Source organism: Mustela nigripes, chromosome 17 (assembly GCF_022355385.1).
Source record: "Mustela nigripes isolate SB6536 chromosome 17, MUSNIG.SB6536, whole genome shotgun sequence".
NCBI lineage: Eukaryota > Metazoa > Chordata > Mammalia > Carnivora > Mustelidae > Mustela > Mustela nigripes.
In genome coordinates, this window is record NC_081573.1 from 54852654 (window position 1) to 54874762 (window position 22109).

At 45.8% G+C, this 22109-nt stretch overlaps 1 protein-coding gene across 1 annotated transcript in view; it reads left to right on the forward strand.

Moving 5' to 3' along the window:
• The window catches only part of CDH13 (cadherin 13), a 987824-nt gene that overhangs the window by 638866 nt on the left and 326849 nt on the right, over window positions 1-22109 (forward strand). The gene's annotated exons all lie outside the window — the stretch shown is intronic.

A 22109-nucleotide genomic window follows, 5' to 3' on the forward strand; every position in this document is an offset into this window, starting at 1 on the left:
TTAAAATCTCATTTGTGCACTAATTTAGGACCATTTCCATCATCCCCCTGGGAAGCCCTGTATTTATTAGAAGTCATTTTCCATTTCCTCCCCCAAGTCCTCAGCCCAAGAGACCACAGATCTACTTTTTTTTTTTTTTTTTTTTTTTGCCTCTATGGATTTGCCTATTCTGGATGTTTCCTGGAAATGGGCGCACCCAGTCTGTGGTATGTTGTGGCTGGTTTCTTTCACACACCATCATGTTGACAAGGTACATCTGTGTTGTATAGAGCCTGTTTCAGGATCTCGTTCCTTTTTATTGCCAAAGACAGATTTGAGATTTTAAATAAATCTACTTTTGCCACAGTTGGTGCTGCTTTGGCTTATAAAGATGGATAGACACCATCCTTTGTTAAGATTACTCTTGAATTATGTACATTTTCTATTACTTGAGGTCTTCGAGAATGTGTCCCTTCCATAAAGCATACCTGAACACTACTCATCCTCATCCTGTAGTTTTGTTGTAAGAATTAAATTAGATAATATACATAAGTTCTTGGCAGCAAGGCCCAACATATGGCAACACCTCAGGAAATAGTCGCTCCCATTTTTTTGGATATGTATTTTTTTTTCTTATTGTGTTATGTTAGTCACCGTACGGTACATCATTAGTGTTCGATGTAGTGTTCCAAGATTTATTGTTTATGGTCCCTCCCTGTTTTACACACGTTTATAGCCCATCTCCTTGTCATCTGCTTTTCTGCTTGTCACCCTCAGGGATCCCCATCGATAAAGATTCCAACTGATTAAGTGAAAGAATTACTTGGAAGTACTTTCTCAGGATTTTGTTCACCAGATAGTCCAAAAATGGTTTTTTGGGGGAAAAAATCCGTTTGCACTAATATGTCAAGCTCTTAGAAACCTCTACCCATGGTTGGTTCAAGTTAGATACACCTTCATAAATTTCCCCCAGTACCCCTATATTCACAAAGTATCTGACACCTTTACTGTTGTCAGCCCGAGTGTATGTCTGTAAAGGCAGGTGTCATTATTGGCTTGTATGAGCTTTAATGAAAGACAGCTTTTGAAAATAATCATCCTATGTCTTTCTGACTTATTTCAGCAGGACTCCTAAGTGAAAGACATTCACTCATTCTCTCTCGTTTCCCCTCACCCTTGGCCATGAGATGCCCCATCAAAGAGACACCTCTGCTCCTTGAACAAGCCATCACAACTTGCCCCTGGGTGACAGACATCAGGATGGCTCCTTCCAGATTTGTCTTCCTCTTTCATCCTCTTGGCGATGCTGATGTCATCACATCCATATTTCAGATGAGGAAGCGTGGGCTCAGAGAGGTCGACACAGATTCTCAGAGGTGATACTGTGAGTCTTGGTCTGACCTCAGATGCCATCTTCCTCCAGGGAGACTGCATGTCTTCTGTCTTGGTATGAGTTAATTACTTCTTTGTATTCCTGCTTATCCTCCACAGAAAGACTTCTTTCCCCTTATTCAGTGGTCTCCGATGGAAGCATTCAGTGCTGTTTCTAGTCAAGGCTTTGCATCTAAATAGGAAATGTTTATTTTATTGCTTATGGGAGATACAACGGGCAAGCAGTAAAAATGGGTGGAAGGCTTCAGCTGAGAATTTGCAGTCTGGAAAGCTCATCTAGGTCATGTCTGTCCACGGGGCTGATTGCTTATAGCATGAGACAGTCCAGCTGTGCCTGGTCCCAATTACAACTTAAAGGGTAAGGTCAAGTTATATTGCAGAAGGGCAAACACCACCTGGAAGAAAAATTTCTAGAATCAGAAAACCCATAATGGGGGATCTGGAGATTAAATTCATCTCTTAATGTATCAGTGAGGAATGTTTTCCTCTGCAGTTAACAAAATAGCAATTAATGTGGCTTAAACATCTCAGGTTGATTTTTCTCATATTTCCAGAAGCTGAGAGGTGGGTGGCTGCTTCCTTTGCTTCTCTGATCTGACAGTCAGCATCTCTGTGAGTCTTTGGCCTTTCTCTTGGGACTGTAAGTCTTGTCACAGCTCTAAACTCACAGCTATATCTAAAGGAAGAAGAGAGAGGGAGCAGGAGATATGTCTGCTCTTTTCATTAGGGATGCAAAATCTTTACCACAAGCCTTCAGTGATCTTTTATTAACAACCCCCCAGAGCAGCACTGTGTCCTGCAATTACCCCTAGCTGCAAGAGAAACCGTGTGTAAACCAGTATTGACATGTGTGTGTGCATGCACGTATGCATATGCGTGCGTGTGTGCGTGTTCATGGTGGGCTGGGGAGGAGGGAATTGAGAATAGATCTGGGATTAACTGACTGGGCCCCATTTAATACCCAGAGTTCAAGAGATTTGCCCAACTTGTATAAGGTTAAAATGCAGGAATAACCAGCATTTTCCATGATTTTATGATAACTTTGAGAATTAGTTGGCGTAGGGCATCACTGGAAGGACTTCTTGGCTAAATAAAGGAAGGAAATGATTAAACTGGTTTCTTTATTGTGAAGTTCTCGAGACTTTAAGATGCTGATGGTCTTGTTTATCTCCAAGATGCTGTAGGACTGGAGAGTCTGTTCCGGGCCGCTGGTTCTTTGAGCCTGGCATGCAGGGTATGGTAGGTACTTTGGAAAGGGAGTTCCTAGCCAGTGAACTGTTGGAACATGAGCCGCCTGAGAAGTCATGCTGCCCCCTCCCAGAGGAGTTGGTAGAGCCCCATATTGGAAGTAAAATGGTCAGAAAGCAAGACCGTGAACATCAGAGAAGGTTATAGAATGTCGGGTAGACTTTTGACCTTGGGAACATCAAGACCAGCGAGGGACAGGGAGGGGGCACCACCGTTGACTCCCTCCGTCCACCTTCATCTGCCCGGCTCCAGCCGCCTCCTTCACGACGCCCATGAACACTCAAAGAGTAAAAAGCTTGCAGAAGGAACTAACATGTCGCATAAATACTGACCTGAGAGTGCTGGCAGTTTCCTTCGTGTTGGAATTTTACCTGTTCTCGTGAAGACCAACACTTTGTCCAGGTCCTCGGTAGGAAATTGACCGCCCAGGAGCCTAAAGGTGAACATTATAAGCCCAAATGAAAAATGACAGATTTTCTATCTGCGTTTCTTACCACAACTCTTACGAGCTGTGTTTTCACTCTCTAGGTTTCCTGTTTGTCTAGATTGTCTTTGCCTCTCTCTCCTTTGGTCCAGTAGGTGCCCAGCTTTGCCATAACTGTCTTAGGCAGGATAGGGACTTACAGGTTTCACATACATCAGCTCATCTCAGCCTCACATGATTCCCCCCAAAATAGATAAAAGTATTTGCATTTCCAGAGAAAGAGCTGGAAATTAGAGGACGGGCAGCTTACTGGGATCTCACAACTTTCCTCCATATCTTCCCCAATGCATGTGAGTACATCAGTATAAAATAGAGCCTCTAAGTGGAAATTGTTATGCAAGATGGAGAACGTGACTGTAAACTCATGGTGGCCTTTAACCAGTGGGCCATAGAAAAATAGAGCCAGAACCACACCCAGCTTGATTCGCCTCCGGACCCGTGAGTGCCGGATAATAATTCTGGACTTTCTTTTATGGATGTTTGTATTGGGTTTCTGCAGAGGAACAGAACCAATAATAAATGTCTCTATCTGTAGCTAATAAGAAGTTGGCTCACACCATTATGGGGCTGAGCGTTCACAGACTCTGCAGTCAGCGTCCTGGATATGTCGTTCTCGTCCAGAATCCAGGAGACTCGAGATCTGAGGAGGGTGATGTTTCAGCGTGAATCTAAAGGTGGGAAAAGACCAATGTCTCAGCTTAAAGCAGTCAGGCTAGAGGAGCGCCTTTTGCTCAGCTTTTCTCACCAGGTGTTCAGTTGATGGGGTGAGGCCCGACCACTTTGGGGAGGGCCATCAACTCTACTTGGTCTGTTGACTCAGACAGTAACCTCACCCAGCAGCACCCTCACAGGCACACCCAGAACAAGGTTTGACCAAATGTCTAGGCACCTCGTGGCCCAGTCACGTTGACATCTAAAGTCAACCATTGCCATCTTATAGGCAGAATCTTGACCTTGACCTCGACCTCATGACCTCCACCCCCTGGTCTTACCCCTGCAGTCGTGTTGTCTTACACAGCAAGAGCTTTTGCCAGTGTAAATAAATTATTAATCAGCTGACATTCAAAGAGGAAGATTCTCCTGGATTCTCCAGGTGGATCCCAAGAACCCCCTGAGCCCTTAAAAGCAGAAGGACAATATAGGAGAGTGAGTAGGAAGATGGCAGCAGGGGAAGGAAGTTGAGATCACAGACAGCGGCTGGGGAAGGTAGAGGCGGGGCCAGACAGTTCCAAAGCCCGGGAAGGACTCAGGCTGTCATTGGCTCGGGGATGGGGTGGGGCCACATGGAACGTGTGAGAAGGGAATTCCTTCTGCCCTTCTGCGGACACCCGAAGAAGCTTGGAAAGGATTTTCCCCAGAGCCTATGGTAAGGAACACAGCCCTGCCCACACCTTGACTTCGGCAGCGTGAGACCCAGATGGACCCTGCCTTGCCTGCACCTCTGACCCACAGACACTGTGGGGGTAGTAACGGGGTGTCCCTGAAAGCACTGCATCAGTGGGAATTTGCTACAGCAGAAGTAGAAAAGGCACACAGTACCCACTTCCCACTCCCTCCATGCCTCCCCCATGAGCGAAGTTGCTTTTCCCAAGAATGAAAACGGAAAGAGCCAGCCAGAGGACGGAACTCCAGAGAAGCACATGAACTCGCAACTGTCGAAAGTTCAGTTCCAAATGAATTACTGACTTGGTGTTTCCAAGCACTCCTGGCATCAACATCGTTCTTCAATGAAAACAGCATCACAGCTTTCAGGACATGCTTGGCCACACGAGAGAATGAAGCTTCTCTAATTATTAATTCTTCAGGTGGTCACATGGCGCCACGGATTACAGCAAACTCTCCTTTGCGGAGGTCACGCCGACGACATTGAGAGGCTTTACGGACAAGTCCCCAGGGCCAGTCGGCTCTCAGAAGTAACACTGCCGGCTGCCACCGCTCCCCTCCCTTTCCCAGAGCAGGTGTCTTTCTCAAGCCGCTGCAACTTGAGGAGGACACGACACGGAAAACAGCCTCATCCCCCCGATCGGGATACACGGCTATGTTAATGCTGTTAGTCCCTGGCCTCGGCTTTGTGCAGCTTTGCAACGTCTGCCTGGTCGCTGTCCTGCGAGACACACGTGGGATGTGTGTGTTGGAAGGAACCCTTGCCGGTCGGCCCCTTGGCATTCTTGTTTGGGAGCACAGCCTCTCCCGGCCGGTCTCCCCTTCCAGAATCCCGAGGATGTCTGAATCGTGGAGCGGACACAGCAACAGGCTGGCTCTGTGGAGTGTGCTCAGTACACAGATGTGGTCAAGAAGACAGACACGGCCCCTTCACTTGGCACATTGATACCAACACTTGGCACGCCGTTGGCCACCAGCATGCTTAGTCCTTAGTCATTTGCTTTCTTTTTTAATATATAACAGCTTTATCACAATAGAGTTCGCATGCTGTACATCTCACCCGTGCAGAGTGTGCCATTCCGTGTTTCGTGGTACACGCGTGCTTGTATGCCGTCACCACAGTCCGTGTTAGAACATTTCATCGCCCCCAGAAGACACCCCATATTCATCAGCTGTCAGTTCTCATTTCCCCCAAACCCCCCCAGGCCTCGACAGCCACCGATCTACTTCCTGTCCTGTGGCTCTCCCTATTCTAGACATTACCTATAAAGGGAGTCATATACCGTGTAGCTCTTTGTGGCATCTTTCCCGTAGCATCATGCTTTCGAGGTGATGCTGCGTTGTCCGTGTCCGTGCCATGTTCCTTTTTGTTCCCAGATATGCCATTATAGGGATTATTATTTTATTTACATTTCTACGTTATTATTTTACTGTATCTTATTTGTCTGTTCATAAGCTGGTGGACATTGAGGGCTCTTAGTGATTGTGTAAGCTGGACGTACCACATTGTGTAGGTTTAAGATGGACAGCGCGCTGATTTGATGCCATGTGGTTACCGCTGTAGCGTGAGCTGACACCTCTGTCCCGTCACCTAATTATCCTTTCTTTTCCGTGGTTGAGAACAATTAGGATCTAGGTTCTCTGCAACTTTAAAGTATATAAGACAGTGTTGTCCACTATAAGCACTATGCTGTGCGTTAGATTTCCAGAACTTAACTCACCTTCTAACTGCAAGCTTGTACGCTTTGACCAATACCTCCCTGGTTCCCTCCAGCCCCTGGTAAGCACCTTCCTACTCTCTCTCTGTCTTTAGAAGTTCAGCTTTTTTTCAGTTGCATATATAAGAATGTTGATTTTGTACCCTGCAGACATGCTCAGAGTCCTCCTTTAGCACAGATGCTATTAAGCTTACTTTATAGGGTCAGTGACTAATGTCCTAGCTTGTTTCTAATGGTAGTGCTCCCCGAGTCCAACGCTCACATTCTGTGTCCTTTGCTTTCATAATTCTACAAGTATTTGTCTATAGATGAGATCGATATTAAATAGACACATTATGTATTAATGCAATATTACCCTGAACCCCCCATTCTCTTTAGGGTTACCTTTCCTACACGCTAACAAATTAGGGAAATGATGTGACAGCCTGTCAAAAGTCACAACTTAGGCTATGTCTTTGACTCCCAAACCATCTTCTGTCGCTGAGTCATCTTTGGATTTTTCACCATTAATTCTATTTGTTGTTTTTCCTCTTAAACATTTGAAAACTGATTCGCTTCCAAAAGGCAGTGTCTCTCCCCCAGCAAGAATGCCTTCTTCCAACGTTCTTAATGCTAAAATATGGCACTTGGGCCAGACCTGTAGAGTGACTAGAGAATCCCTTCTAGTCTTGAACACCTGTCCTGTCTATCCACCAACAACTTCTCGGAGTGTGCTACCCATGGCCAACACCAGCGTCCCTTCTCTAGAAGCGAGAGGTGCCCCCCAAGGAGCCTGCCACACGAGTGTGACAGCCCATGGGAAACTAGTGTCTCTGTGAGATGACCTCGAGCATGCAGCCCACGGTTGGCTTGTCTCTGTGCCCCCGCTCTGCTGCTGGCCCTTCCCTCTGCTTTGAGAACACCACGGAGTCCCCCTGGAATGAGCTCCGCAAGCTTGGATCTCTTCGGCCTCCATTTCTCTAAACTCTGCCATGACTGGCCTCACTGATACCCTGCAGGGAGCTCACCCCTTCCTGTCTTAATTCCTGTATTTTTAATTTCAGATTCTGGGGACTCTCCATGTCCCTGCTCTTTGATAAACACCTTCTCCTTCTTGTTCTTAACTACTCTCCCCATCATCCCTCTCCTTTCACCGGACAGACAGGTCCAGGTCTCCCAATCCCAACAGGAGGGAAGATCCCCTCTCACTGAACTTCCCTTACAAGCTCCTGTATACTCTTTCCTCCGCCCTGTTGCAGAAGGACTTTCTGAAAACACACCGCTTCTTAACGTGAGCATTGTCTACCGCTGCCAGGATAATTTTTATTAACTTTTATTATTTTGATAGTTTTTTATTTTGATGCACGGCCGAACATGACCGAGGACATCATTCCCGTGATCTTATTCATACAGTTGCTTAGAGTTACGTTAAGTTTTAAAGGTCCATTTGAAGTATATTGAAAAATGAATAAATAGGGGTACGGGTTGTACTCATGTAAGATAAAAGTAGTCCCTGTGTGACCGAGATATGGGAAAATGTTGCCATGTCAGCCTAGACTGTCCTCGGCGTGCCTGGTTAGACCCACACCGCAGAAAGGCTTCAAGAAGAAGAGCTAACATGTTCCGTGAGAGCTAATTTAATCCTCTCCCAAGTGCTGCTTGAGACCCTGCCGTGAATACACAGGAATGACCGTGGGGAGATAAGATGGCCCAGGACCCAGGCAACTTCGGTCCACCTGAGTGGATGTTCAGATGTTTATTGGGCTGAAGCTTTAGCAAGCAGCAGTGTGCACTGAGCACTGAACCGAGTGGGCCAACAGTACACTAAGGTTTTCACATTCACCCTTTGCAACATCCTCGTAAGGGAGGTTCTACGGCACCCCCACTTCATAGATGAGAACACTGAGTCTCGGAGAGCTAAGGCATTGAAACCAAGATCTCTTGGTTGGTAAAAGAAGGAGCAGAGATTCAAACCCAAGCAGGCTGGTTCTGAGTCGGCCCTCGCACCCACCGTGTTGCCGCTCAGATCATAAAGGCTCTACTCCACGGGTCATGTGACACGGCATGAGAACCCTTTTCTCCCCATGCCGTCCTGCCCCCAGATCCACTACAAGAAATATTTACGCACATTCGGTCATGCGTCAGGTCAACTCTAGACATAGAAGATCCAGGAAGACCTAACTCACCTTTGCTTTCTGGGAAGAATCGTGCAGACTAGTCAGGGAGACAAAAACCTAATGGCATTGCCCTGCGCTCAGTTAGAAACACACAGAGAGGGAGGCCTCATTTTCTTTTAATAAGGGCTCAGGGAAGCCAAGCCATGGATATTTTGCAAAGTCAAATGGAACTTTTATAAAAGACCGACGGAAATGTTACAGAGGTAAAACACTAAAATCATTCTTCCTAGACAGTTTGTTGTTGCCATAGAACTGATCATTTACATCACCAATTTTAATGTGAGTTTTGGCACCTTTTCCAGGGTCAGAATTTGGGAGTATCTGGAGATATGCGTGATACTGAGCAAGTATCTGAAAAACGATACAGAGAGTGTTGGCTGTGGGTCATAGCACCTCAGTACGAAACAGGTGGCACGTTCGCATTAGGACAGTTGTCGGGGGACCTAGTTAAGGTGAATTACAAGGGATGGGGGTGCAGCCCAGGTCAGTGAGAACAGAGCCTTCATCACCCCGGCCCTAGGGAATGAGGGAACACTCAGACCCAGAAGAGAGTCATGTAGGGTCATGTAGAGAGGGATACTTTGGGGGGAACAGAGCTCTTGAGCATAAGATACGACCAGCCCAAGGCAATCCAGAAGGGAGCGATGCCAGGGAATAAACACCCTGACCTCAGCCACCTGCCCTACCTCCTGATCCCCGAACCCACCGGCAAGTCAGAGGGCTGTGCCATCCATTCGGTCCAGCTCCAGTGACAGGGAGCAGGGCAGGCCATGTGAAAGGACCAAGCTGAAGGTACTCCATACACATCGGAAACCTTCTCTCGTGTTCTTGATGCTGTTCCCCAAAGCGAAGATGGACTCATGTGTTTTGAAAGGAAAAAACAAGAACAAAGACCTCAGTCCTACCCCTTGGCCCGAAAATTCTGGGATTTTGGCAGATTCAACAGTGTGCTACTGGTGTATCCCAACTTGACATTTTTCTCAAGAATTTCTTTGCATCCATTTAATCACAGCGAATGAATAACTGTGTAGCCTTTGAGAAGAGTCCCAGCATTTCCACTGGTTTCTGAACTCAGAGATACATGCTTTTGGCAAAGGGAAGGCTGTTATTATTCTTTTTAATTCAGGTCTTTAAAGAGACCATGTTTTCGCTTCTGTAAAAGTCAACTATCAATATATGTGCTACTGTGTCCACTAACCTTTGACTAAAAACCCCAACATGTATGTGGAAACAGTCCCCAGCTAGAGTCTGCCTGGGCCGTGCATTTTGCATTGTCAAGGTGTGAAGAGCGTCTGAGCCAGAATCCGTACCCGCTCCAGGATATGAGCGGATCCAGGTCAGTGAGTTGTTTCAAGGTAGAAGAAGTTTAATGAATACACCTTGGGCTGTGTGTTCCTCCATTAGCATTTGTTATTACAAAACCATTAGTCTGTCTCCGGATGCTTTCCCACATGCTGATGGTGTCAAAAGAATGACAGGTCTCTCATTAAAAATGCATAATGTCTTGCCTCCTGCCTCCTCTCAAACTCCGACTTACCCTACTGTAAATATACTTCCTCCACGAGACCCTGCTGCAAGCCAGCTAGATCCTCTTCAGAATATCTCCTTTCTCCCACATCACCACATGGGCAGTGTGTCTATCTGTCGCTACAATATCTACAATATATATGGATTTGAGCCTGATGAGTCCAGACCTATAAAAAATTAAAAAATAAATGAGAAAAGCACACACACACATTATATATATATATGGATTTGATCTGCAAAGACTTTGAGACACCTCTTTAACAACCGTGGGAATTTCGCATCTCAAAAAATTCTGAAAATGATGTAATGATATCATGTAACAGCAATTTAATTTGCTAGGTAGAGATTAAGAGCTGACACATGCCCTCTCTTTAAGCTCCCTTAATTCGCTCTGTGCAAGTCAGAGCATTCCACACATTCCCCAGCCTCCCAGCTGATGTGCTAAAAATGGTTTCACCGTACTGCTCTCAGACATGCAACGAGCTAGACGAAGCTGTTTAGTTACTTACAATCTGTTTACATTACATAGAAGGTTGGTTAATTAGAAATAAGCATGTTTCGTAATTAAGGAACAAATTAATTTTTAAAGAAGTGCTGAGACCCCCTTGGGTTCCTGCAGATAAGGGACCGAGCACGTGGTCTGTGGTTGTCTGTGTAATTCTTTGCAAGGAGGGTCTGGAGTGTGCAGTGACACAGACAGTAGCAGCTTTGCAACCAAATATTTGTGGATTAAAAATTGTTGTCATTCTGTGGATGTCTGGTGAATATCTGTTGTGGGGGGGGGGAACTGGGCTGGAGGCCCGGGGAACTCGAAGATGAGTACAACAGGGTCAGACCCTCAATGAAGCTCAGGGTAAAATGAAGGAAACAGCGTCACATAAACAATACTTAACAAAATATGGTACATGCTGGAGGAGAGATGAATAAAAGACCCCAGGAGAATACCAGGAGCAAAACACTCCAGGGAGATGGGGGGCATGGGGCAGAGAAAAGGCTCTGAAAGCTCCCAGGTAGAAGGTGATGGGTCAGCTGAGTCTTGAGAAATAAGCAGGAGTCTTCTGTGGCTGACACCAGAAAGCTCATTCTAGGTAGAAAGAGTATCTGTGCAAAGACCTCAAAGAGGAAGGCCTGATCTGGGAATACAGGTAAAAGGGTATGACTTGGGCATAAGCTATGGGGATACCAGGAGCTAGAAAGGGTTTGGAAAGGCCTACATGATCAGGAGGTAAAGAGAGGCAGGCAGCATGAGAGGTGAGCATAGGAGGATTTTTTTTGGTTCCTAGCGATAGAAACCCACCCTGGGTTTAAGCAAAATAAGAATTGTATTGGTCCATCATTTCAAAGGCCAAAAGGGATTTCAGGAATGGCTATATCTAGGTGGTCTGTCTATGTCATCAGGGATGTCTCTGACATTACTCTTTGCTTCCACTTTCCTCAGTGTTGGCTTTCCCAAGGTGGTAGCAAACCACAGTGGTGACCTGACATTTTCCCTCCTACCATAGCACTCCAAAATACCCTCCTACTTATAAAAACATTATTTACATATAATTCTTTTCAAAGTCCTAGGTATGACTCTGTTGGCCCAGCTCAAGTTGTGTGGCCATCTCTGAAATGATCAATGTTTGCACAGTGTGGAAGAGTCTGAGTCCTGTGTTCACTGTTAGAGTCAAGTGTGGGGGACAGGGGTATCAGCCCTCCCTGAGCTGCAAGGACCATGAGGATGGAAAAGAGTGGTAACCCAAAGGGAAGTAAGAATGCTACTACTCAGGGCAAGGTAACAGGTACAGAGCTTAGAGGGAAACGGAGAACTACTACATGAAGTAGTCTAAATGAGAACTCTCAGTTTTAAGTGGAATCATGATATGGACATATTTGCAGTGGAAAGAAATTATGGTGGCTGCAGAGCGGAGAATGTATGGGAGAGAGGAGGAGATGGACACTGGATGGGCAGCCACAGGGTCATCAGGACCGGGACTGAGGTGGTCAGGGTGGAGAGAGTGACCAGGAGGCATATTTTGGAGAGATTGAGGAGGTGGAAGGGGGCACTTGAGAGTCTCTGGTAGATTATAAAGAGCCACATATTCTTTGAGGGTCCATGTCCCCTCCCTTGGAATGTAGGTGAGTTCTAGGACTGCCTTGACTGATGGAATATGGTGAAAGTGGCCCTTTCCAGTTCCTGAGTCCAGGCCTCAAGGAATGGGCAGATTCACTTACTGTCTCTTGCAACACTGGCTCTGGTGGAAGGCTGCACCATGTAAGAAGTCTATCTGGAGGCTACCCTTGGAGAAGGTCAGCCCATATGTCCTTTAATGTGCTCACTGGAGGTGACCCATCCTCTCATATGCGATCACGGGCCACAAACAAAAAAATACAACAGAAGTTATTAAATCAGGAAGCAGATGCCACTTTCTAAGCTCTAGCTGGTAGTCTCTTTTCTCCTCCATGGATTATGACTCTCATATTAATGGTACTGCTTAAAAATTATAACTAGAAACTTTTGTTTGGGAGTCAGGAGAAGAGGTCTTAGAAAAGTCACAAGTAGGACAGTGAGGTTGGTCTGAAATGGTGTCAGAGTATCTCGTGGGAAGACCCTGGCACACAGCTAAGAAAGGAGGCTCTTTGTAAACATTAGAAAAAGGTGTCCCCTCTGGGCAGATGGATTACAAAAAAAAAAAAAAAAAAAAGTGTCCCCTGGATAGACACAGTCCATTGAGGTCTCAGTTTAATTAGTGGCAGATGAGTGGGTGTGAAGAAAAATACACCTCTTCCTCCAGGAAGTAAGAGGAGGTCAGGCTGCTCGTGAGTATCTTTTGGGCCCCACAACCATGTGAAAGAGTTTCTGAGAAGCTTGTCTCCCAGTAGCAACAGGGCCAGCAACAGTTTCTCCATCATCACCACCATTCAAGGAACCCCTGCTAAGTGGTGGGTGTGGTGGTGGCTTTGCATGTATTCGCTCTGATCCTCAAAACGACTCTGAAACACATGCCTCTATCATTGACAGATCTAGACTGAGAATCTCTGTGCCTTGCCTGGAAATGTAGTAGGACTAGGACTGGAAGAGACTCGACCTTTGTACCCATGTGTGTCTTCCTCATAAGTAGAGAGCAGTCTCTTGGAGAGGTCCACCGAGAGGGGCCCACACCGTGGTCATGAGTTTGTGGTCATCTTGACGCACATGGGGACATGATTGCATTCTAGTGGTGATGAGTGACAGTCTATGGGACTGTTGTTTTATTTACCGTCCCTCAAAAATGGATACCACTGAGTTGGATTGGCCACATCTTCGGGTAGGATCTATGTGGACAAGGAGGTAGTGCAGCAGAGTGGAGTGGTTTAGACTTTGGGCCATATATGGCTGGAACTGAATCTCTCCTTCACCTCGTATTACTTGCCTGACCTAAGACAGGACACTCAGCCTCTCTGAGCCCTAGTTATTTCCTCTTTAAACTGAGACAGCTTCAGTTTGGTTTAAGAATGCTGTTAATAATGCCTTTGATTTTTACATTTTTGCAAACTCACTACATAGTCATTATCACTACCCAAAGTTGGTCCAAACACCACAGTTACTCTAGGACTCAGCTAGAGTTCATAGTCTTCTAAGTTCACACCATTTGTTGGCTCGGGCCGAACTTGTGCTCAACCAGAACCTTGAGTGTGTGCTTTATATAATTAGAGCCGGATCTCTGCACTTAGAACTAGCACACACGTATGTTTATGTGTAAATTTGTGTGTGTACACATATGCTTATTCCTGATGTCCCAGTGGCCCATAATAAGTTTAATTAGCTTCGTGCAATGGAAAGAATTCGATGTCTTATCTCTTTCCTCTGGCTTACTGCTAAGTATTCCTAGATCCTTTTAAAATAAATGATAAAATCTCAAAAGCATGTATTCTGAATCTTCATCAAAGTCATAGCAGCTGCATATGGTTTAGGAGGCTACTGACCACATCTGTCAACTGAAAAATATTCATTAGGTACCAGCCAGGAGTCAAGAACTATTCCATGTGCTGTTGACTCTTCAAAGTCCAGTGTCCCCCGCGGTGCCTGGCACAATGTCGTTGAAAAACGCTGCTGGGTAGAAAGATGGGTAGGTGGGTGTTGAAGTGATTGGATAAAATAAAGTTCTAGATCTCAGTCACAACAAAAGTTTTAGATCCCTGCCTAGAAATTAATTAAACACTGTTCTCATGAAGCTGCCCATACAGTTACAACCTCACCTAAAGGTATGGTCCCCCCAGCCCCCATTTTTCCCATTGTATCTGTCATGTGGTCATGAGAGATGTTTTCAGATGCTTCCTGAAATAATTACACTGTACCTTTCGTTCTCCTGGCTTACCAAGCTCGTAGCAACAGGCTTCAAGGAAGAAAGGAGCACACTTGGGTGTGGGAGATCCTGTTTCCCCTTGATCAGCTGGCTTGTGGGGGTTATTTCACAGCTACACACACCCCACAGCATCAAGTTCTCTACCTCAAGTTGACACAATGTTTACTTGTTGGCCGGACCTCGACAAGGCTGGGAAAAAATAACTTTGATTGCATGTGAGAGTAGAATGTCATGCAAAAAAAAAAAAGAAAGAAAAGAAAAGAAAGAAGAGGTGTGCTTTCTGGTTAATACGCCATACTCTACTTTTTTCCCCCGGATCTCCAAATTCTATATGGTTGATGAATCAGCCGCCTGTCCCACCTTGGGGGAATAAGTTCTGCTATAACAACATATTAAAATTTGTCTGTGTTGCATTGAGAATGTGAAAATGTAAGCACATATTGAGTTCTTCTACATTTCTTTCTGAAAATAATGAGTCTATAGACTGTTGAAATAAACAGAAGGAGTAACCTTAACTTACAAAACTAAATAAATAGAGGCAAGGCAATACATTGGAAATTTCTTAAATATACATCAGAAGGGGGATGGCTAGATAATATTAAAAGAATTATATATGTTACAGTGCACTTCAAAGCAGTGAGGTTTAAAAAAAAAAAAAGTGGACCAAATAATAAACACAAATACGTGTTTATATCAATATGGGCAATGGAGAGACAGGGCTCAGAAATAGGACAGCCAACTTCCATACATATTCCACAATGTATAAAAATTTAATAAAATCTTATATATAACATATTACTCATGGAGGCAAATAGATGCCCAGGGTGACCTGAGATGGGCCAAGCCGGCGGGTTCCGGGTCGCTGATAAGGCGGCTGGCGGTGCTGACAAGGCTGGTGGGTACAGAACAGGAAATGACAGATAAAAGGATGGAAGCTTGATCTGTAATGCTTTATTTCTTTGCATAAAATAAAGGCAAAGCAAATATGACAAAATGTTAACAGTTGGCCGTCCTATATGGTGGGCATACAGGTTCTTATGGTATTGGGTTTTTGCACTTTTCTGTGCTTTTTCAAGATTCTCGAAATACAGAACTGGAGAGGGAGGTTAGCCCTCGCTGGTTACTGACCATCGGCCCATTCTTTCTATTTTTGGCCCCAGATAAGTTTGTTTCGAAGATGTAACATGAGACAGAGCTGAAACCCTCCCATCTACCTGCATCACTTAGGATTAAGCTCAGCGGCTTGCAGCAGAAAGCCGTCTGCAGGCACGTGAGAAGCTTGTGTTTCCCACATAAAAGATCGTACAGGGCAGACTCAGGACACCATCTGGGGCCAGGGTCTGCCTCCGCAGCCCACGGCTTCTCCCCTCGAGGCCATTCGTGGTTCGGCGGGGAGCAGATGCAATGAGGTTTCGGATCGTTCATCATTTTTTTAAATCACTTTCTCACTTTCTTGTGAAATAAGTTATTCTAGGATTATATTGTACTTTCCCTGCACCGACCCTGGGTTGAACCACTTGGTTCTTTTAGTGGAGGATAGAATTTAGAAATCAAGGCCTGGGTAGCGAGCTCATTATTATGGCTCAGATGTCATTGCTTCTAAGCCCTCAGCAGACGGAGCGAGGTTACACACGCAATTACACACACATGTGTATAGATACACATCCGTGCATAGTACATGTTCATAGAAGCATGCATCTCCAACTGTATTATACATGTGCTTCTATGCATCTACCACATTTTATTTTATTTTACTTTGTTTTATTTTATTTTATTCCATCTACCACATCTTAAAACACAAGCTCAGGCTGGGGTGCCTGGGTGGTTCAGTGGGTTAAAGCCTCTGCTTTTGGATCAGGTCATGATCTCAGGGTCCTGGGATCGAGCCCCACCTCTGGCTCTCTGCTCTGCTCCGTGGGGAGCCTGCTTCCTCCTCTCTCTCTGCCTGCCTCTCTGTCTACTTGTGATCTCTGTCTGTCAAATAAATAAATATAATATTAAATAATAATAATAATTGTTTAAAAAAAAAAAAACAAAACAAAACACAAGTTCAGGCTAATATCTGCAATTCCGACCCAGTGTCTCCGGGTTTTTCCCCAGCTTTCCGTGCTTATACATACCTTTCTGCAACAGTGAGAAACCCGACATTCTCCTCTATGTAGTTACTAACTGGCTCGATGAACGCAGGGAGTGCGACCAGCCTCCCAGCCACGCCAGTCATCTCCTCCCCCTCCCATGTCTGCTTCACCCACCCCTCCCCGGGGCCCTCCCTTGGTCCCTCGCACCCTCAGGTCTCCCTCCACTCCTCCAGCCACTGAGGAAAGGGTGTAGGTGAATCGGTTAAATGCACAGAAGCACCGTGGGGTCGCTAGGAGGTTGAAGCCAGATTAGGAGCAATCCAAGGAGGCTTCCTACAGGAAGCTTGTTAATGCCTCTTCAGCATCAGCAAGCGAAATACCAGGAAAGAAGGAGAAATAACTATATATTCTAGGCAGAGGGAACAGCTCCGAAAAGGGCACATGAGGGAAGGAAGGTTGGTGCCTTGTGAGACAGGCACGTTGTTCAATGGAGCGGGAGCAGACGTAGAGAGAGGAGAGCCGTAGAGAGAGGGCTGGACAGGTGAGCAGGACCAGACGGTGAAAAGACTCAGATGCATCCGTTTGGATTAAACTGTTGGTTGGAATCTCTCATTTCTCTCTTGGCATTTGGGTTCTCTGAATACCCTCAGATGAACTCATCTGTCATTTCCAAAGTTCATCGGCATCTCTCAGATGCAAAGCTCATGAGGCAGGAACTCTGTCTTATTTACCCTTGTACTCCAACCTCTAGGAAAGTGCCTGGCACATAGTACATGCTCAGTAAGTATTTGAACCACTAATGTGTATTCGTACCTCACATAGACTCTTCCACTCCACTATCAAAACCAGGCAGTTGGCAAAGCTCAGCCAGCTCCCCACTCAGGCAGCCCTACCGTCTACATTTGCATGGAAAGTGTAATGGGTCATGAAATTGCATCCGTTAGCACGCAGATGCTTGTAAATATATTTTGCAAACATTTCACCCTATAAAAATATAGGACCAAAGTACAAAATTCTTGAGAGGCAGCAGCTGGAAGTATTAGTTGAAATTAGAGAATATCATCATTTCCATTAAGTAGTGCCAAATTTTGTAATGCAAGTAACATCTTCATGTTAATTCTAAGAAACTGTCTGCCTCATTAGGCAAATAAGGCATCCCATGATTTGGATACAGAATAACCCCAGTGATAAATGAACCTCCTATTGTAATAGTTTCCCATTACAATTCCCTCCTTTGCAAAATGACTACAAGCAAGGTGGCCCGATCACGTTTCTGAGGCCCGTTTTATCAGTCAGCAGCAGCGCAACTGTGCTACAGTAATAAATGAATCCCCAACCTCAGTGTCCTAACAATATAAAGAAATTTAGGATACAAATAGGGCTACCCCCCTCCATCTTGTAGTAACTCTAGACCATGTGGTCTCTTGGGTCACTTACATCAGAGGAAGACAGGTAGCGATGACATTTGGCTCTCACTTCCCTCGGCCCAGTAGAGAAACCTATTTCTGTTCTCAGCCCAATGGCCAGGACTAGTCACGTGGCCCCACACTGACTATGGGGGAGGCTGAGGTTCAGGGAAGCATGGGGACTATTTGGTGAGCAGGTGCCCAGCATCTGTCACTAGCATCATTTGGGCTGAGGAGAGGAGAGGACTGACTTCTTTCCAAATTGGGACCCACCCGAAGCTCCTTCAGGCCGTAAAGAGCGTGCAGGCGATCATAATAGCATAGAGTGGGAGGTCCCATGCCCAGCATCTCCATTTCTAGGACCATCGCCTTAGATTCTAGATCCTCTCTGCCCTCCCCTGAACGTGGAGACATGTACACGTTCAGTAAGCAGGTGCTACTATTTGAAGTGATGCTCGATTCATAATCCCATGGGAACCTTTTCCGTGGCAGGAATGAATCAACCTTTCTCGGTGTGGAGGGAGAATGTGTAGCCGTGGTCTCTTGACCAAACCCAGCAGCAGAACTCAGCATCTAGGTAATCCGCACTGGACCACTGGCCACAGAGTATAAGATTCTGATGGAAGTTCTGACCAAAAGTGGAATGTTAGAGGCAGAGATGCTCTTTTGAGACACCTGGACACTAACCTTGCTTTCTTCCCTTGGCTCAAGGTAGGACTCTCTCAAACTCTCTGAACTATGTTTCTTGCATAAGTTCTTCTCATATGCTGCTAAAACTCTCGTATAAAAGAAAGGTTCGGTGGCAAGAAGTGGGATTCTCATCTCTACCCACCCTACTTTGGTAGTGTTACCAGCAAAGCCCTCCAGGGCCTTAGGATTCTGGAAGCCAATTTAAGCTACAGTAAAATATGGCGTCCTTGCTTTCTGTGGACACTTTTGTGATAAGATTTTGCATCTTTATCCGATTTTTTGAGGAATGACACATTTTAGGATTGTTGGCTATACGTGATAGGGAATGGAACCACTGTGGCTGACACAATTTGGCAGTTAGTGGCCGCTGTTGAGCCTCACAGTGATGTCGGGGCTGGCCTCGTTGTGATTCTCTTCATTCTTTCCCTCTGGACTGCAAGATGGCTGCTTCAGCTCCAGCTATCACATCTGCATCCAAGGTAGAAGGGGTGGGAAGAGAAGGTGTCTATCTTACCTTTTCATTACATCTGGAGAACCCAAGATTCCCTGAAACATTATCCTTAAGCCACTGTTTCAATAGACTTCTCCCCATGGCTCACTAGCCAGAGCTATATCATATATCCACCCCTAAGGGATGGGAGAGGATGGGGAAACTAAACGCTTGCTTCCTTAGACCCTCTCAGAGAGGCAGGAAAGGAGGAACTATGCCCAGAAATGGGTGTTAAGTCAAACAACCTACAGTTAGCCCCAGGCACTTACCCAAATATATCACATGGGAGGGAGAGGAGGCCATGGCATCTGTTCCTTGGCTCACCGAAAAATTCCACAGTCAGTTCCCTTAACTCTGCAATTCCTCGGTTTAGGGTTATGTCTTCTTCAGGAAGATATTGTGCCACGCGGGCTGGAGGGTTCTTACTCTCCGCCGAGAACCGAATGCCTGCGGCAGGTCTCAGCTCCCTTCGGGTTGTTTACTATTTTCCAAGTCCCTGGGACTCTAGAAGGCATCGGGCCTCAGTAGAGCTCAAAATGGATATTAGCTCTTGGGTGCATTTTATTGATTTGGGCACAGGAGGGAAATTATACTGCTGAGGATTGTCACCCTGGACAGTTAAAATCCAAAGTAAATGAACTGAACAAACCTCCCCTTTAAAAAGTGCTCAGAAATCAAAGAGCTGAAAAATGTAAATGGGATTCATTAGGAGCTGTGGAATTAGCTTTCTTGCGGTGCTCCGATACGTTTTCCTTGCAAATTTCAAGAACTTGAGCTCCTGGCAAGTTTAAGGTATGGTTAAGAATGGCTGAGTGGGCTGCGGCCGGTGAGAGAAGCCACTTAATACGCCCATCTTAGGGCGCCTGGGTGGCTCAAGTGGGTTAAGCTTCTGCCTTCAGCTCAGATCATGATCTCAGGGTCCTGGGATCGAGCCCGACATCAGGCTCTCTGCGTCGGGATCCTGCTTCGTCCTCTCTCTGCCCGCCTCTCTGCCTACTTGTGATCTCTCTCTGTCTGTCAAATAAATAAAATCTTTATTAAAAAAATACGCCCACCTTAGGGTACCCAGTGGCCCTATAACAGCCCCCACACACACACACTTAAGCTTTCCAGCCCCCTCATCTGCCCTTGGGATAGTGTTAACACAGGCATGGCAAAGTGCTAACTAGAGTTCGTTTCCATTGTGCTCATTTTAACACAGAGGAGTTGAGTATTCCGGAACTTCTGCTGTGTTTAGGTTTTTGCGTTCAAGATCCACGAGAATAATTACTGGTTCACCTTCCTTGCGTGGACTGACTCACTGGCGTTTAGTTTGACAGCCAGTCTGAGGGATACAAGCTGGAACTAACTGGTGGATGCATTCTTCTTGGTCTCCACCGTGTTTTGAAAATAGATTTCCTTTCAGAATCACATTTCTGGCTTCTTTGGGGGAAAAAAGGGGAAGATTTGATGATGCCGGCAAGTGTTTGCGGGTGTCGTCGCTGGGCTGGAGCCGAGCTTGGACCGGGACAGCTGCAGTCCCCAGCGTGCCCTGTTGCCTTCTGTTCTGCCGTTGCCAGCCATCCTCTCCCCCTGCATGGGTACCGTGTGTGTGGCACTGATGTCCCCTCTTCTGGATGGCCTCCCTCACGCAGCTGTTTCTGGACCACACCAGGAGAGTTCGTGTGGTGAGCCCATGCTTCTCTCCAACCTTCTCCCCATCTCTCAAGTCTTGCTCCCTGTCTGCCTCTCGGGCCACACCCCAGTATCAGTCAGATCCTGCCGGGCAGGGACCCCCTCCACCCTGTGGCTCCACAAGGAGGTAAGTTAAGAAAGTTCTCCTTGGCAAACCAGCTCTCAGATGTGACTATGCACCAGAATCATCTGGGTGGCCTATTTTTTTTTAATTTAAGAAAACATTTTATTATTAAAAATGAATTTTTATTATATAAAAATTTTATTATTTCACTTTATTATTATAAAAATCAGATAAGCATTGTGTTATGCCCCGATAATGGGTCCATGATTAAAGGAATGAGACTGATACAAAGCGAAGGTCAAGCAAAGCTTTATTTCGCGCCAAGCATCAAGAATCTAACCGAACGTTCGGGGCCGCACCTCTTACAAGAGAGGGCGACCCTTCTCTGTTTCACAGTCTAGCTTTTATTTTTATTTTTTTTTATTTTACTTTATTTTTTTCAGCCTAACAGTATTCATTGTTTTTGCACCACACCCAGTGCTCCATGCAATCTGTGCCCTCTCTAATACCCACCACCTGGTCCCCCCAACCTCCCACCCCCCCCTCACCCCTTCAAAACCCTCAGATTGTTTTTCAGAGTCCATAGTCTCTCATGGTTCACCTCCTCTTCCAATTTTCCCCAACTCCCTTCTCCTCTCCATCTCCCCATGTCCTCCATGCTATTTGCTATGCTCCACAAATAAGTGAAACCATATGATAATTGACTCTCTCTGCTTGACATACTTCATTCAGCATAATCTCTTCCAGTTCCGTCCATAGCTTTTAAGGGCAAAGGCCATGTGGTCAGGCCTGGCCATGCACAGGTAGCCAATGAGATTGTAACATGCACAGGAAACTCCACAGTAATGCTAGGTTACCAACTAGTTGACCAACTGAGTTACAATTTACCCTAGTAGACATTTGAACCAGCCTATTATACTTTGATTGGGATTGGCGCCCAAAGGCTCCCAAAGGGCAGGGCCCATACTTCTTGGTAACCAGGGAGACAGTATGCATCCCCCACCCCCCCCATGGGATGTCTCCACCTGGCCTGACGCACCCTTGTATCTGGGCTTTGTTCCCTGGAGCTGGTTTCCGGGACTTGTCTCCAAGTAAATCCCCTGGGGGAAGGGGAGCAGGGGCAGTTTCTAAATAGGTCCTTACACATTGCAGAAATTTAGAAAAGCCAGATAAGCAAAACTAAGAACCTAAGGACCCCATGGTCACCCCATCCAGAGACTAAAAATCTTAACACCATAATGTGTAACTTCTTTCTCTAGGCAAATACATATGTGTGTGTTGACCAAAATGAGCTCGTACCGTATATGTTATTTTTAAACCTGCTTTTCTCAGTTAACAATATCCATTTTTCTATGAGGAAAAAAATATATTCATTTTACCCAGTTGACCCAAAAATGTCCTCTACAGTTAATGATTCTGTCTAAATGGAGATCCACTCCAGGACCACACGGCCGGATGCTAAGGGACTGGTCTATCTACACAAGGGCCCATCTTT